The sequence below is a fragment of the Triticum urartu genome, chromosome 6 (assembly GCF_003073215.2).
Source record: "Triticum urartu cultivar G1812 chromosome 6, Tu2.1, whole genome shotgun sequence".
NCBI classification, from domain to species: domain Eukaryota; kingdom Viridiplantae; phylum Streptophyta; class Magnoliopsida; order Poales; family Poaceae; genus Triticum; species Triticum urartu.
Genome location: NC_053027.1, coordinates 220,191,093 through 220,207,828, shown reverse-complemented (window position 1 = coordinate 220,207,828; position 16,736 = coordinate 220,191,093).

Here is a 16,736-nt window from a genome sequence, read left to right as displayed (position 1 = left end):
GCCGCGAGCCTCAACACTCATTGGACCGCATGCATCAGTATGTATTATTTCCAATAAGTAAGTTGCTCGCTCCATTGTTCCCGAGAACGGAGTCTTAGTCATCTTGCCCATCAGGCATGGTTCGCAAGCATCAAGTGATTCATAATCAAGTGATTCCAAAAGCCCATCAGCATGGAGTTTCTTCATGTGCTTTACACCAATATGACCTAAACGGCAGTGCCACAAATAAGTTGCACTATCATTATTAACTTTGCATCTTTTGGCTTCAATATTATGAATATGTGTATTACTACGATCGCGATTCAATAAACCATTCACCTTGGGTGTATGACCACAGAAGGTTTCATTCATGTAAACAGAATAACAATATTCTTTGACTTAAATGAATAACCGTATTGCAATAATATGATCCAATCATATTATGCTCAACGCAAACACCAAATAACATTTATTTTAGGTTCAACACTAATCCCGAAGGTAAAGGGAGTGTACGATGGTGATCTTATCAACCTTGGAATCACTTCCAACACACATCGTCACCTCGCCGTTAACTAGTCTCTGTTTCTTTTGCAACTCCCATTTCGAGTTACTACTCTTAGCAACTGAACCAGTATCAAATACCGAGGGGTTTGCTATAAACACTAGTAAAGTACACATCAATGACATGTATATCAAATATACCTTTGTTCACTTTGCCATCCTTCTTATTCGCCAAGTATCTAGGGCAGATCCACTTCCAGTGACCATTTCCTTTGCAGTAGAAGCACTCAATTTCAGGCTTGGGTCTAGCTTTGGGGTTCTTCATGGGAGTGGCAACTTGCTTGCCATTATTCTTGAAGTTCCCTTTCTTTCCCTTGCCCTTTTACATGAAACTACTGGTCTTGTCAACCATCAACACTTGATGCTTTTCTTGATTTCTACCTTCGCCGATTTCAGTATCGCGAAGAGCTCGGGGAATCATTTTCGTCATCCCTTGCATATTATAGTTCATCACGAAGTTCCAGTAACTTGGTGGGAGTGACTAGAGAACTCTATCAATCACTATCTTATCTAGAAGATTAACTCCCACTTGATTCAAGCGATTGTAGTACTCAGATAATCTGAGCACATGCTCACTTGTTGAGCTATTCTCCTCCATCTTGTAGGCAAAGTACTTGTCAGAGGTATCATACCTCTCGACTCGGGCATGAGTCTGAAATACCAATTTCAGCTCTTGGAACATCTAATATGCTCCATGGCGTTCAAAATGTTTTTAACGTCCCGGTTCTAAGACGTAAAGCATGGTGCACTAAACTATCAAGTAGGCATCATACCGAGCTTTGTCAAACGTTCATAACATCTGTATCTGCTCCTGCAATAGGTCCGTCACCTAGCGGTGCATCAAGGACATAATACTTCTGTGCACCAATGAGGATAACCCTCATATCACGGAGCTAGTCCGCATCATTGCTACTAACATCTTTCAACTTATTTTTCTCTAGGAACATATCAAAAATAAACGGCAAGCTACATCGCAAGCTATTGATCTACAACATAGATATGCAAATACTATTAGGACTAAGTTCATGATAAATTAAAGTTCAATTAATCATATTACTTAAGAACTCCCACTTAGATAGACATCCCTCTAGTCATCTAAATGATCACGTGATCCAAATCAACTAATCCATGTTCGATCATCATGTGAGATGGAGTAGTTTTCAATGGTGAACATCACCATGTTGATCATATCTACTATATGATTCACGCTCGACCTTTAGGTCTCCAGTGTTCTGAGGCCATATCTGCATATGCTAGGCTCGTCAAGTTTAACCCGAGTATTCCGCGTATGCAAAACTGGCTTGCACCCGTTGTATGTGAACGTAGAGCTTATGACACCTGATCATCACGTGTTGTCTCAGCACGACGAACTGTCGCAACGGTGCATACTCAGGGAGAACACTTATACCTTGAAATTTAGTGAGAGATCATCTTATAATGTTACTACCGAACTAAGAAAAATAAGATACATAAAGGATAGACACCACATGCAATCAAAAAATGTGACATGATATGGCCATCATCATCTTGTGCCTTTGATCTTCATCTCCAAAACACCGTCATGATCTCTATCGTTACCGGCATGACACCATGATCTCCATCATCTTGATATCTATCAACATGTCGTCACATGGTCGTCTCACCAACTATTGCTTTTGCAACTATTGCTATCGCATAGCGATAAAGTAAAGAAATTATATGGCGCTTGCATCTTATGCAATAAAGAGACAACCATAAGGCTCCTGCCAGTTACCGATAACTTAAAAAAACAAGGTCATCTCATAAACAACTTATATCTCATCACGTCTTGACCATATCACATCACAACATGCCCTGCAAAAACAAGTTAGACGTCCTCTACTTTGTTGTTGCAAGTTCTACGTGGCTGCTACGGGCTGAGCAAGAACCGTTCTTACCTACGCATCAAAAACCACAGCGCGGTATACTGATTGCTTTTTGATCTTCAGAAAGAACCCTGTTCATTGAATCCGATTCAACTAAAGTTGGAGAAATAGACACCCACTAGCCACCTATGTGCGAAGCACGTCGGTAGAACCAGTCTCACGTAAGCGTACGCGTAATGTCGGTCTGAGCCGCTTCATCCAACAATACCGCCAAATCAAGAATCAACTAGTGACGGCAAGCAATATGTATATACCCACGCCCACAAATCCTTTGTGTTCTACTCGTGCATATAACATCTACGCATAGTCCTGGCTCTGATACCACTATTGGGGAATGCAGTAATTTCAAAAAAAGTTCCTACGCACACGCAAGATCATGGTGATGCATAGCAACAAGAAGGGAGAGTATTGCCTACGTACCCTCATAGATCGTAAGCAGAAGCGTTATGACAACGCGGTTGATGTAGTCGTACGTCTTCACGATCGGCCTATCTCGCACCGAAGGTACGGCACCTCCGTGATCTGCACACGTTCAGCTTGATGACGTCCCGCGAACTCACGATCTAGTAGAGCATCAAGGGAGAGTTTCTTCAGCACGATGGCGTGGTTACGATGGTGATGATGCTACCGGAACGAGGCTTCGTCTAAGCACCTCTACGATATGACTGAGGTGGATTATGGTGGAGGGGGGCACCGCACACGGCTAAAGATCAACGATCTACTTGTGTGTCCATGGGGTGCCCCCCTCCCCCGTATATAAAGGAGTGGAGGACGGGAAGTGCCGACCCTCTACTATGGCGCGCCCTGGGGAGTCCTACTCCCACCGGGAGTAGGATTCACCCCCTTACGTATCGATCTTTACGTCTCGAACATTTCGAGACTCCTCGTCATGTCCCTGATCTCATCCGGGACTCCGAACAACCTTTCGTACATCAAAACACATAAACTCATAATTCCGATCGTCACCGAACGTTAAGCGTGCGGACCCTACGGGTTCAAGAACTATGTAGACATGACCGAGACTCATCTCCGGTCAATAACCAATAGTGGAACCTGGAAGCTCATATTGGTTCCTACATATTTGTAACATCCCAAATTTTCAATTTGGAATGTTATACATTAGGTCATCATGCATATCATATTTTATTTTGCTTTTGGTTTTGATCCTAGAAAATCCTAAGCAACTCAAGGACCCACGGAGAGAGTTGGGGATTTCGTTATTTACGTATTTGAGTTTTCTCAAATTATGTAAACAGGATCATTTGATTTTATTTATTTTATCATCAATTATTTCTATTACAAAAATATGAGAGAGGGAATAAAATAAATTTCCCAAAATATAGAAATATTGAAGATTTAATAAAAAAATCAAATAAGATTTATTTCAGAGTTTTTCGGTATTTTTTATTTTAATTTAGGAAAAAATGCCGTTTTTCAAAGTTTTAGTTTGGGCCCAGATAAATGTTCACTTTATCGGGCTTGATTTTAGGAACCCGGCAAAATTTATTTCATGATTTTTGGAGTCCGTTTAGTATTTCTTTTTATTTTTCTTCAGAGCGGATCTATAAAAAAACAAACTGGAACCGACTCCGGGCCGTACCCGGCCAGGAAACCGCCGGCCAGGCCTTTATATAGCGCCCGCCCGGGCAAGAGAGAGAGCCAGCCCAGCCCCTGCGAAACCCTAGCCGCCGCCGCCTTTAGCCGCCGCCGCCGCCGGAGCCGCGCGCCTTTCGAGGTTCGCCGCCGCCTCGTTTTCCGTGCTGTTTAAAAAAAAATTCTGTTCGTCATTTTTCTTTTTTGTCGGATTTTCCGCGGTTATTTTCTGATCGCGATTTCTGATCCGATTTTCGTTTTAGTATAACTTTTCGCTCGTTTATCGGAATCAGGCGATTCAAGCGCCTGGAGTTTCGTCTCGAAACCCTCTTTCCGAATAATCAACTTAAACATGTTTTTGCTACTGTAAAATTTTCCCTAGATCCAGATTACTAGAACGAAGTTGTTTTCTTTCACCGTTTGATTTCTTTTGCTTCGTTCGATTTGATTCTTTTTGCCAACCGGAGTTCTTAAGTTGAACTTTCTGGTTAGATCTTTTATTTGAGTTTTACCTGTGCATTAGATGAGTACTTATTGTATGCTTGTTGTTTGTCTGCGATAGAATACCCGGAGTGCGCCGCCTGTTACTTCGAATCTCTAGGTTACGCGGATCATCAGCAAGGCAAGTAACACTTTGATCATACCTTTTCTACAACCCAGTTTTATTGCATTAGATCAATCCTCACACATTGCATGATTAGGATCTAATTAAACTGTGGGATGGGAAGTAGATGAGGTAGTACCTATTACCTGTTTATTATCAAACCTTTGGGAGTTACTTCTACGTTTGCTTATTAGGCCATGCTATGCTAGTAGACGTGGATTGGGTGAGTGATATCCATGACAGATGTGAGATTTATAATTAAGGGTTTATCTAAGGTGGCAACCTAACACACATCTGGGTGGATTGAGGCACCTGGGGTTACCAGGACTTGCCTGTTTTCTTTGGACCGCCACCCAGGCTCAAAGGGATCATGAGATTTTTCATACTAGAAACTTCCGTGTGCAGCCACAAGCCATTATGGGCTCTGGCATAGTTGACTAAGTTGTGCGAACTCTTACAGTGGTAGACTAGCAGATGTAGGGGAAAGTAGGTGTACCGGTCTACCCGTCGTAAGGTGCTAGCGCTTCTGAAAGACTGTGTCTCGGTCATCCGTCTTCTCAAACACCCTGCAGTGCGAGAAACCAAACGGAGGCGATCGAGTCTTGTGGGGAAAAGTGCGCAAACCTCTGCAAAGTGTATAAACTAATCATGATGAGCCGTGTCCCCGGTTATGGACATCCTGAGTATCTAGTACCTGGATTATCATGTGAATCTCAACATGTTACTCTAAAATTAATATTGTTGGGTTTTAATGATGTTACTTAATTGGGATTGAGGATGCTGTCAACCATTCTCAATGTTTCACAACCACCATGATAGTAATTAAATTTATTCCTTTGAAGTAGGGAAAAATTGGCTTTACGCAAAAACAGTAACCCTAGAGCTTTCCACCAGCCAAATATGCATATAGTATAGCTGTTGCATTCCATTACTCTCTATGTGTTACCTTGCCAGCATATTCCATGTGCTGACCCGTTTTCGGGCTGCAACGTTAATGTTGCAGACTTTTCAGACGACGATTAAGGAGTTTTAGGTCGTGGTTATATACTCAGTGATGTCGTTGGAGTTGATGGACTCACTTATCTTCCAAGCCTTCCGCTGTTATCGTTACTAGATGGCCTTAAGCCATATTTATTGTAATAAGTTCTCTTTTGAGACACTCGATGTAATAAGTGTGTGATTGCTACTCTGCTATAAATCCTCCGAGTACTGTGTGGTGTCAGCATTGTTGATCCAGGGATGCCACCAGAGCACAGAGATCAGACTGTTTGAGGTCTGGTCGCTACAATATTCTACGAAGATCTTTATCGGTCAAACCACATAACAACATACGTTGTTCCCTTTGTCATCGGTATGTTACTTGCCCGAGATTCGATCGTCGGTATCTCAATACCTAGTTCAATCTCGTTACCGGAAAGTCTCTTTACTCGTTCCGTAATGCTACATCCCGTAACTAACTGATTAGCTACATTGCTTGCAAGGCTTATAGTGATGTACATTACTGGGAGGGCCTAGAGATACCTCTCTGACAATCGAAGTGACAAATCCTAATCTTGATCCATGCCAACTCAACAAACATCATCGAAGACACCTGTAGAGCACCTTTATAATCACCCAGTTACGTTGTGACGTTTGGTAGCACACAAAGTGTTCCTTCGGTATTCGGGAGTTGCATGATCTCATAGTCATAGGAACATGTATAGTTATGGAGAAAGCAATAGCAACAAACTAAACGATCATCGTGCCAAGCTAACGGAATGGGTCAATTCAATCACATCATTCTCTAATGATGTGATCCCGTTAATCAATTGACAACTCATGTCTATGGCTAGGAAACTTAACCATCTTTGATTCAACGAGCTAGTCAAGTAGAGGCATACTAGTTACACTCTGCTTGTCTATGTATTCACACATGTACTAAGTTTCCGGTTAATACAATTCTAGCATGAATAATAAACATTTATCATGATATAAGGAAATAAATAATCACTTTATTATTGCCTCTAGGGCATATTTCCTTCACCCTAGTGGGTTGTGCCCACCCAGGGCCCCCTCTTCGGTAGGTCTTGGCTCCAGAAATTCTCATTTATTATATAAAAATCCTCGTGAAGTTTCGTTCCACTCCGAGAACTTTTATTTCCACACAAAATCAACACCATGGTAGTTCTGCTGAAAACAGCGTCAGCCCGGGGTTAGTTTCATTCAAATCATGCAAATTAGAGTCCAAAACAAGATGAAAAGCGTGAGAAAAAGTAGATACGTTGGAGACGTATCACACTTCACCATGACTTGGGCCTAGGGGAAGGCATTGGGAAGTAATAAGCAGATGATGGGTTGCTTGAGTGACAAAAGCTTAAACCCTAGTTTATGCGTTGCTTCGTAAGGGGCTGATTTGGATCCACATGTTTTCAACTATGGTTAGATTTATCTTAATTCTTCTTTCGTAGTTGCGGGTGCTTGAAAGAGGGGTTAATCATAAGTGGGAGGCTTGTCCAAGTAAGGACACCACCCAAGCACTGGACCACCCACATATCAAATTATTAAAGTAACGAATGCAAATCATATGAGCATGATGAAAACTAACTTGACAATAACCCCCATGTGTCCTCGGGGGCGTTTTGCTTTATATAAGAGTTCATCCAGGCTTGTCCTTTTCTACAAAAAGGATTGGGCCACCTTGCTGCACCTTAGTTACACTTGTTACTTGTTACCCTTTACGAATTATCTTATCACAAAACAATCTTTTACTGATAATTTCAGTGCTTGCAGAGAATACCTTGCTGAAAACTGCTTGTCATTTCCTTCCGCTCCTCGTTGGGTTCGACACTCTTACTTATCGAAAGTACTATAATAGATCCCCTACACTTGTGGGTCATCAATGGGCACCAAAGGGTAGCAACATAACCACAAGCAAATTAAACCAACCATAGCAATTCACAATTAACCGATAGGACAACAAAAATCAACTCATACATCATAGGATGGCAACACATCATTGGATAATAATATGAAGCATAAAGCACCAAGTTCAAGTAGAGGGTATAGCAGGTTGCGGGAGAGTGTACCACTATAGATAGATGGGGGAAGGTGATGAAGATGTTGGGGAAGTGACGAAGGTGTTTGTGTAGATCGCCGTCACATGATGATTGCCCCGGCGACGTTCCGGCGCCACCGGGAGAGAGTGGCAGAGAGCCCATGTCCTTCTTCTTCTTCCTTGGCCTTGCCCCTAGATGGAAGGAGGGTTTCCCCTCTGATCCTTGGCCTCCATGGTGGTGGAGGTGCAGGAGCCCCTCCGTCGGTGTCAAAACCGGCGGATCTCGGGTAGGGGGTCCCTAACTGTGCGTCTAAGGCGGATGGTAACAGGAGGCAGGGCACACAATGTTTTACCCAGGTTCGGGCCCTCTTGACGGAGGTAAAACCCTACGTCCTGCTTAATTAATATTGATGATATGGGTAGTACAAGAGTAGATCTACCACGAGATCGGAGAGGCTAAACCTAGAATCTAGCCTATGATATGATTGTATGTTGTCCTATGGACTAAAACCCTCCGGTTTATATAGACACCGAAGGGGGCTAGGGTTACACAAGGTCGGTTACAAAGGAGGAGATATACATATCCGTATTGCCTAGCTTGCCTTTCACGCCAAGTAGAGTCCCATCCGGACACGAGACGAAGTCTTCAATCTTGTATCTTCATAGTCCAACAGTCCGGCCAAAGGATATAGTCCGGCTGTCCGGAGACCCCCTAATCCAGGACTCCCTCAGTAGCCCCCGAACCAGGCTTCAATGACGATGAGTCCGGCGTGCAGTGTTGTCTTCGACATTGCAAGGCGGGTTCTTCTCCAACTTTCAAGTGTTTGTAAGCAGTGTCCGGCTCCATAAATGTTGAACCTCTTGGCTTCTGTGCCCAATAAGGGCTATCTCCCACGCGTCAAATGAATACGAGGCGCCAGGGCATTTTTACATTTGCCCCCCTAGCCAGATAAGTAAATTGTCTATTAAAGGGATGGGGATTCTTAGATACGATCCATATCATCCTCCCCCAGCGAGAATTCATCAGAGCATGCTTCGGAAAGATCCATTCCAGCATGGCCGACCTCCGCAGCTCCTCCTCCCGCCCCCGTAGCCCTAAGCCCGGTGATTGGGAGAGGTGTTCAGTCCCGCACAGCCGATTAGTCGAGCTGTAGACTAAGGGATTTCTCCCTCCGGCGTATATGGTGCCCGTTCGAGCCGGGCTTGCCACCTACAATGGCGGGGCACAAGCGGAGAGCCTTCCTTGTCCCTCCATGGGAGAACATGTCTGCTTTGTTCCTTATTTACTAAGGGGACTCAGATTTCCAATTCACCCGTTCCTCCATGGGCTCCTGGAGTTCTACGGCCTCCAATTACACAATCTCACCCCAACCTCCATTCTACATATTGCTGGCTATGTTGCTCTCTGCGAGTTGTTCCTGGGCTGCGAGGCTCACTTCGAGCTGTGGAAAAGGCCATTCTGCCTTGTCCCTCGCACACAGAGGGAATCACTTTATCAAGTGGGCGGAGCCGAAATATGGCGCATCGCCGACACCGGATACCTGTCCGGTACCCCAAAGAAGCCGTCCGGAGACTGGCCTTCGGAATGGTTTTATATGGAGGACGTCCCCCTTCCGGACCCTGTTCGGCGGGGTCTACCTGAGTTCAACAATGCTCCTCTGAAGAAGCACCGAAGTTGGCGCCCACGGAGCCCATAGGCGGAAGACAACAGAGAAGTCCTTTATCTGATGAACCGGATCAAAGCACTGGCTCAATCAGGATTGACAATAATTGAAGTTATGTCAATTTGCATAATGCGGGGAGTGCAGCCACTTCAATATCGTGGGCACCCCTTGTGGTGTTATAACGGGGCGGATGACGCCACCCGCTGTGGGTGTAAGGGTCTGGACAATGCTGCCGCTCTAGCGAAGATTCTGTCCGAACTGTTCAAGGATGAGGAGGAGGAGTTCACCCGCATCAAACCACGGGATGGATTCTCCATGTACAATCCTCCAAGCTGGGTAAGTCATATCTCCCTGCTCCCATTTTTCCCGCATTCTTTTTCGTAAGTATTTACCTTGCCACTTTGCGGAAGGAACTGCGAAAGGCCATAAAGGAGGTCAACAGCCCTTCTCCACAACTAGAGGACCCTGACCGGGCCCTCGACTCCGGACTCGAAGAAGATTCGGTTATATCCGTGGAGCTGATAGACCGACAGTTCTATCAGTTAAGCTGCGATGATGCCATGGTGGCCATTACGGCCGACTATCTCGGACTGCTCCCTGCATCGCGCGTAAAAAACCAAAAAATCCCAACTCCAAAACTAGGATCCCCTTTTAGACACTTCACCCACCATATACACATGGCATTTTACAGGGAAGGCATTCGGGACGCCCTACCAAGCCCATGGCAACGCGCCAACAGGAGGCACCGAGGCCGGGCATGCCAAAAAGGAAGGCGGTCAGGACGGAGACGCCAGCGCAAAGGTATAACAAACCCTGCTCTGTGATTGTCATCTCTCTTGAAATATAATGACGCCCGCGTTTCTTTAAGAAAAAAACGCTCGCCGGAATATGTCTGATGATGTTACTAATCATGCTTCCACCAGCCGGGCACCAGGACCGGACATAGAGGCGGAAGCCGATATGGGGCAGGCGCCGGATAATCCCTCTACGGAGGATGCGGATAGGTTATCCGCTACTAACTCAGAAGTGGAAAGCGCCATGAACCATAGGCGCCGCCGGGCCGTACTCCGGGACACTTGTTTCTCAACAGAGGCATTTGATGCCTTCAATTCCGGAGAGGCGTACCTTAGTGCTGCTCAAGATGGCCTAGGAAGAGCCACGGATTAATATGTAAAGGATGTACGAGTAAGTGAATCTAACGATTCATATTTATCAGTAGCACCTGAGACTTGAAACAGTTAGCAGAACTGATTTAAGGATCATCTTATTTGTGCAGGTTCTTACAGAGAAGAATACTAGGCTAACACAGGAGCTAGAGGAATGCAAGACCCAACTACGGGTTGTTGTGGCCGCATTGCAGGAATCGAAAAAGTCACCTGCTGGTAACATTTATTTTAAAGAGTGATGGTTACCATATAATGTGCGGTATGGCTGCAGATCTAACGATAGATGTTGCAGATGAATCCGGAGAAAATCCAGAGGACCAGCATGTTATGCGACAACTAGAGGCAGGCAAACGCGTGCTGACTGAGGTTAGGAGGGAGAAAAACAATCTCCAAGATGCCAATATTAAGCTGATCATGGAAGTAAAAGACGTTCAGGGCCAGCTTGCCGACTCCGAGAAGGAGAATAAGCGGCTTCGGCGCGGCATTTTCAGTAAGTGCTTGAACGAATCCTTTTAAAGGAATTCGGCGAAGAAGCCGACTAACAGTGTTATGTCTGTAGGTATGCTGACAGGTCGTCCCGCGGAGGAAATGCTCGGGTCTGCGGGTGATCTTCTATCCGAGCTGTCACATCTGCATGAACAAGTTCGGCAGGTGATGCAAGGTGTTGCCCAGGCTTTGTGGCCATTTGTCTCCCTGCCAGAGGGTGTTGCAGAGCTTACGGAGAATCTCAAGGGAGCATGGAGGCGCCTTCGATTATGGAAGATATTAGCCTGTCAACAGGGTGCCAGAGAGGCCTGGGCCATGGTGAAGACTCGGTATACCAAGGCAGACCCAAATCACATGGCCGAGGTCGGACCTGTGGGGCCCGACGGAAAAGAGATCCCCGTTAGCTTAGTTTATGGGCAAGTAGAATTAGCCGCAAAGTATTCCCAACAGGATTGTAAGCTAGACCGCCTGTTGGATGGTATAGAGGAGGAGTTTAGTCAGTCTGCATGACTATGTAATTAAAGTGACATGTATAATGCCTTCTAGCCGGATTGTAGATCGTTTGTCGTTGCGGACCTTTTCGCTTCAACCTCCCGGCCCGATAGTCCAGAGTGAATCCGAATACCCTCTCAGTTATATAAGAACCGGGGTATGCGTGGAGACCAGGCATATGGGTCATTAGTGCTTTATCAGACAAGTGCCCAACTAGTTATGTTATATTACATGGGTAGTAAGAAACATCTTCCAGGGAGAATAGTTCCATTAAGGGTTCCTTTCCCTGGGTAAGCATGCCCTAAAGTGCATGTCCGGGCTGCGATAAGAAACGCAGAAAAAGCATCTGGGGGCAGATATGGACAATAAATAAAAATCATCTTTTGTTCACCGACCAAATATTCCCTTAAGAACGCTAGCTTTCGGCTTCACCCAGTCTGAGGTACACATCCGGCTGACCCGACAGTAACAATTGCAGAGGTGCTCCCCTTATGCCATAGCCGAATTAACGGGAACATAGGGAATAAATACAAGAGCCAGGCAACCCAGCTTGGCCAAAACTTAAGTCATATCGATGCATATAATGGTGAAAAAAGGTACATGCGGAAGTATAACACATGTGTTGGGCGTGAGGCCCAGGTAAATAATTTGAGCTTCTGTGAAAGAAGCCCCCAGGTATGGAGAGTGCGGCTAGCGCATCTGTAATGTACAAGTGAGGCACAAGGTGACCCTTGAAGGCCTAGAGAAATAATAAGAGAAAGAAAGAAAGGGAAACAAGACAAATGATGTATATGTAGAAAATGGACAAAGGGAGGGGACTAACATAGAGTCTGGTGCTAGGCGTAGAATCTTTGGAGCCTGGCCGCGTTCCATGGGTTCGGTTCGAGTCGACTAGTTGATGCATCCCGCAGTCGGTACGCTCCACCAGTCAGAACTTGGTCAATAATGAAGGGACCTTCCCATTTGGGCTGGAGCTTGTTCTTTTTCTTATCCGGCAGGCGTAGAACTAGTTCGCCAACGTTATAAGTTTTGGCCCGTACTTCTCTACTTTGGTATCTGCGAGCCTGTTGCTGATAAAATGCGGAACGGGCTTTGGCTACGTCGCGCTCCTCCTCCTATGTGTCCAGACTGTCCTGCCGATCGAGCTCGGCTTCTCTTTGTTCGTACATGCGCACTCGAGGTGAGTCATGAATTATGTCACAGGGCAAGACTGCCTCTGTGCCGTACACCATAGAAAACGGTGTATATCCAGTACTACGATTCGGCGTGGTCCGCAGCCCCCAGAGTACGGAGTCGAGCTCCTCTACCTAGTGCGTGTCAGACTCCGTTAAGCAACGCACTAATCTGGGTTTAATTCCGCTCATTATAAGACCGTTTGCTCATTCGACTTGACTGTTGGTTTGTGGGTGATAGACTAAAGCATAATCGAGCTTGATGCCCATTTTGCTACACCAGAGTTTTACCTCGTCGGTCGTGAAGTTCGTGCCGTTATCAGTGATGATGCTGTGGGGGACACCGTAACGGTGTACAACCCCGGATATGAAATCTATCACCGGTCCGGATTCAGCTGTTTTAACCGGTTTGGCCTCTATCCATTTGGTGAATTTATCCACCATGACCAATAAGTATTTTTTCTTGTGGATTCCCCCTTTAATGGGTCCAACCATGTCAAGCCCCCAGACCGCAAAGGGCCATGTAATGGGGATTGTTTGGAGGGCGGTGGGTGGCATGTGGCTTTGATTTGCAAAGAGCTGGCAACCGGCGCAACGTTGGACCAAGTCCTGTGCATCTGCCTGGGTCGTTGGCTAATAGAATCCTGTACGGAAGGCCTTGCTTACAAGAGCCCGGGCTACGGCGTGATGACCGCCGAGTCCGGCGTGAATTTATGCCAAAAGATTCCGCCCTTCCTCTTCGGAGATGCACCTTTGAAGGACTCCGGTAGTGCTTTTCTTGTAAAATTCTCCCTCATGGACCCTGTAGGCCTTGGATCGCCGCACTATGCAGCGTGCCTCATTTTGGTCCTCCGGAAGTTCCTGTCTAGTTAGGTAGGCCAGGAATGGTTCTGTCCACGGGGCAATAATGGCCATTATATTGTGGGCTGAAGGTGTTATTTCGGTGGCGGAGCCTCCGATTGTGTCAGAGAGTTCGGTATCGGGTATTTTGGCCAGGTCCGGACTATTGTTACCGGTGTCCCCTTCCCATGCTACGGATGGCTTGAAGAACCTTCCCAGAAATATGTTGGGGGGGGGGACCGCGTCGCGTTTTGCGCCGATGCGGGTGAGGATATCCGCCACCTAATTGTTTTCCCAAGCCACATGGTGAAATTCGAGTCCCTCGAACCGAGCTGACATTTTTAGGACGGCATTTCGATAGGCCGCCATTTTTGGATCCTTGGCGTCGAAATCTCCGTTTATTTGGGATATTGCGAGGTTTGAGTCCCCACGCACCTCCAGGCGTTGAATGCCCATGGAGACTGCCATCCGAAGACCATGCAACAGAGCTTCATATTCGGCTGCATTGTTGGAATCTGTATACAATATTTGCAATATGTACCGAACGGTATCTCCGGTTGGGGACGTCAGGACGACTCCAGCCCCTAGACCGGCCAGCATTTTAGAACCGTCGAAGTGCATGATCCAATTGGAGTATGCGCCGTACTCTTTAGGGAGTTCAGCCTCCGTCCATTCGGCGACGAAGTCGGCCAGTACTTGCGATTTAATGGCTCGGCGAGGTTTGTATGTTATGTCGAATGGGACGAGCTCAATAGCCCATTTGGCAATCCGGCCCGTAGCGTCGTGGTTGTTGATAATATCATTAAGTGGCACTTCCGAGGCTACTGTAATCGAACACTCTTGAAAGTAGTGTCGCAGTTTCCGCGATGCCATGAATACCGCATATGCTATTTTTTGGTAATGCGGGTACCGTGATTTGCATGGAGTGAGGACAGTGGATACATAGTATACCAGCTTTTGAAGAGGAAATTTGTGTCCGTCCACTTCCCGTTTGACAACGAGCACCGCGCTTACAACTTGATGAGTTGCCGCAATGTACAACATCATTGGTTCGCCGATGTTTGGTGCGGCCAGGATCGGGTTGGTTGCCAGAATGGCCTTTATTTCTTCCAATCCGGCTGTGGCCGCGTCCGTCCACTCGAACTGTTCGGTGCGCCAAAGGAGGCGATAAAGGGGTAAAGCCTTTTCTCCCATGCGGGAGATAAAGCGGCTTAGAGCCGCCACGCATCTAGTTAGCTTCTGGATTTGTTTGAGGTCTGTTGGAGTAGCCAACTGTGACAACGCTTAGAGTTTGGCTAGATTAGCTTCGATACCTCTACTGGAGACAATGAAACCCAGGAGCTTTCCGGTTGGTACGCCGAAAATGCATTTTTCCGGATTGAGCTTGATGTCATATGTTCGGAGGTTGTCGAATGTGAGCCTCAAGTCATCTATCAAAGAGTCGACGTGTTTGGTTTTGATGACCACATCGTCTACGTATGCCTCTACTGTTTTGCCAATTTGTTTCTCCAGGCATGGATGAATCATGCGCTGATATGTTACGCCAGCATTTTTGAGCCCAAAAGGCATTGTGTTGAAACAGAAGGGACCGTATGGTGTGATGAATGCCATTGCGCCTTGGTCGGACTCCGCCATCTTGATTTGGTGGTAACCGGAGTATGCGTCGAGGAAACACAACGACTCGTGTCCTGCGGTAGCGTCAATGATTTGATCGATGGGTGGGAGGGGGGAGGGATCCTTTGGGCAAGCTTTATTGAGGTCTTTGAAATCGACGCAAAGGCGCAAGAATTTGTCCTTCTTTTGTACCATTACCAGGTTTGCTAGCCAGTCCGGATGTTTTATTTCTCTGATGAATCCGGCCTCCAATAACTTGGCTAGTTCTTCTCCCATGGCCTGTCTCTTAGGTTCGGAGAAACGCCGAAGAGCTTGCTTGACCGGCATGAATCCCTTTAGGATATTGAGGCTATGCTCGGCTAGCCTGCGTGGGATTCCTGGCATGTCTGAAGGATGCCGGGCAAATATGTCCCAATTCTCGCGCACGAACTCTCGTAGTGCGGCGTCCACAGCGGGGTTTAACTATACCCCAATGGAGGCTGTTTTGGTAGGGTCCGTTGGGTGGACTTGGAATTTGACTTTTTCATCCGCTGGTTTAAAAGAGGTGGACTTGGATCTCTTGTCGAGTATCACATCATCTCTGTCCACTATGGAGCGTAGCGTGGTTAACTCCTCGGCCGAGAGGGCTTTGGATAATGCCTCGAGGGCCAATGCTGCTGTTTTGTTTTCGGCGCGGAGTGCTGTGTCCGGATCACTGGCGAGAGTGATGATTCCGTTGGGTCCGGGCATTTTAAGCTTCATGTACCCATAATGGGGTACGTCTTGGAAGATTGTGAACGCCTCCCGTCCTAAAAGAGCGTGATAGCCACTGCTGAACGGTGCCACTTGGAATGTAATTTCTTCGGACCTATAATTGTCCAGCATGCCGAATACCACATCTAGTGTGATTTTCCCAGCACAGCGTGCTTCCCGACTGGGGATAATTCCTCTAAAGGTTGTGCTACTTTGCTCGATGCGGTTCCTGTCTATTTCCATCTTTTGAAGGGTTTCCTCATAGATGAGGTTTAGTCCCTTGCCGTCGTCCATGAGTACTTTGGTGAGTCGAAAGCCATCCACGATTGGACTGAGGACCAGTGCGGCTGGTGCTCGGGCTGTTCGGAATTTGGGTTCATCACCGGCATTGAAGGTAATAGCCGTGTCACTCCATGGATTTGTTGCTGCTACGTGGCAGATTTCGGCCATGCTGCGGAGTGTTCGCTTGCGCCTGTTATTTGACGCAAAGGTCTCGAACACTATTAACACCGTATTGTTATCCACTAGATGGTGCTCCGTGGTATGTGGGATAAGAAGATCCTCACCACTTTTGGCCACCTGCCGGAGTATCCAACATGCTCTCAGGCTGTGCGTTGGTATTGTATCTGCTGTACTATGAATTTTGCAGGGTCCGTTGAGCCATCCTTTCAGTACGGTTCCATACCCTGTAGAGGGTTTTTGCTTTTTGGTAATTGACCTGGGTGTATTGTGATAATGCACCCTTTTGTTTCGGACTGGGTTTGTATTCAGGGCCGGATTATCCCAAAAGTTTACTTCGGTTTTCCAGGCACTTTCCATCGCACAGTACTTTCGTACTATGGACGCCAAGTCAGCGAAGCGTGTTATCTCACGGAGATTTATGGCGTTAAGGATT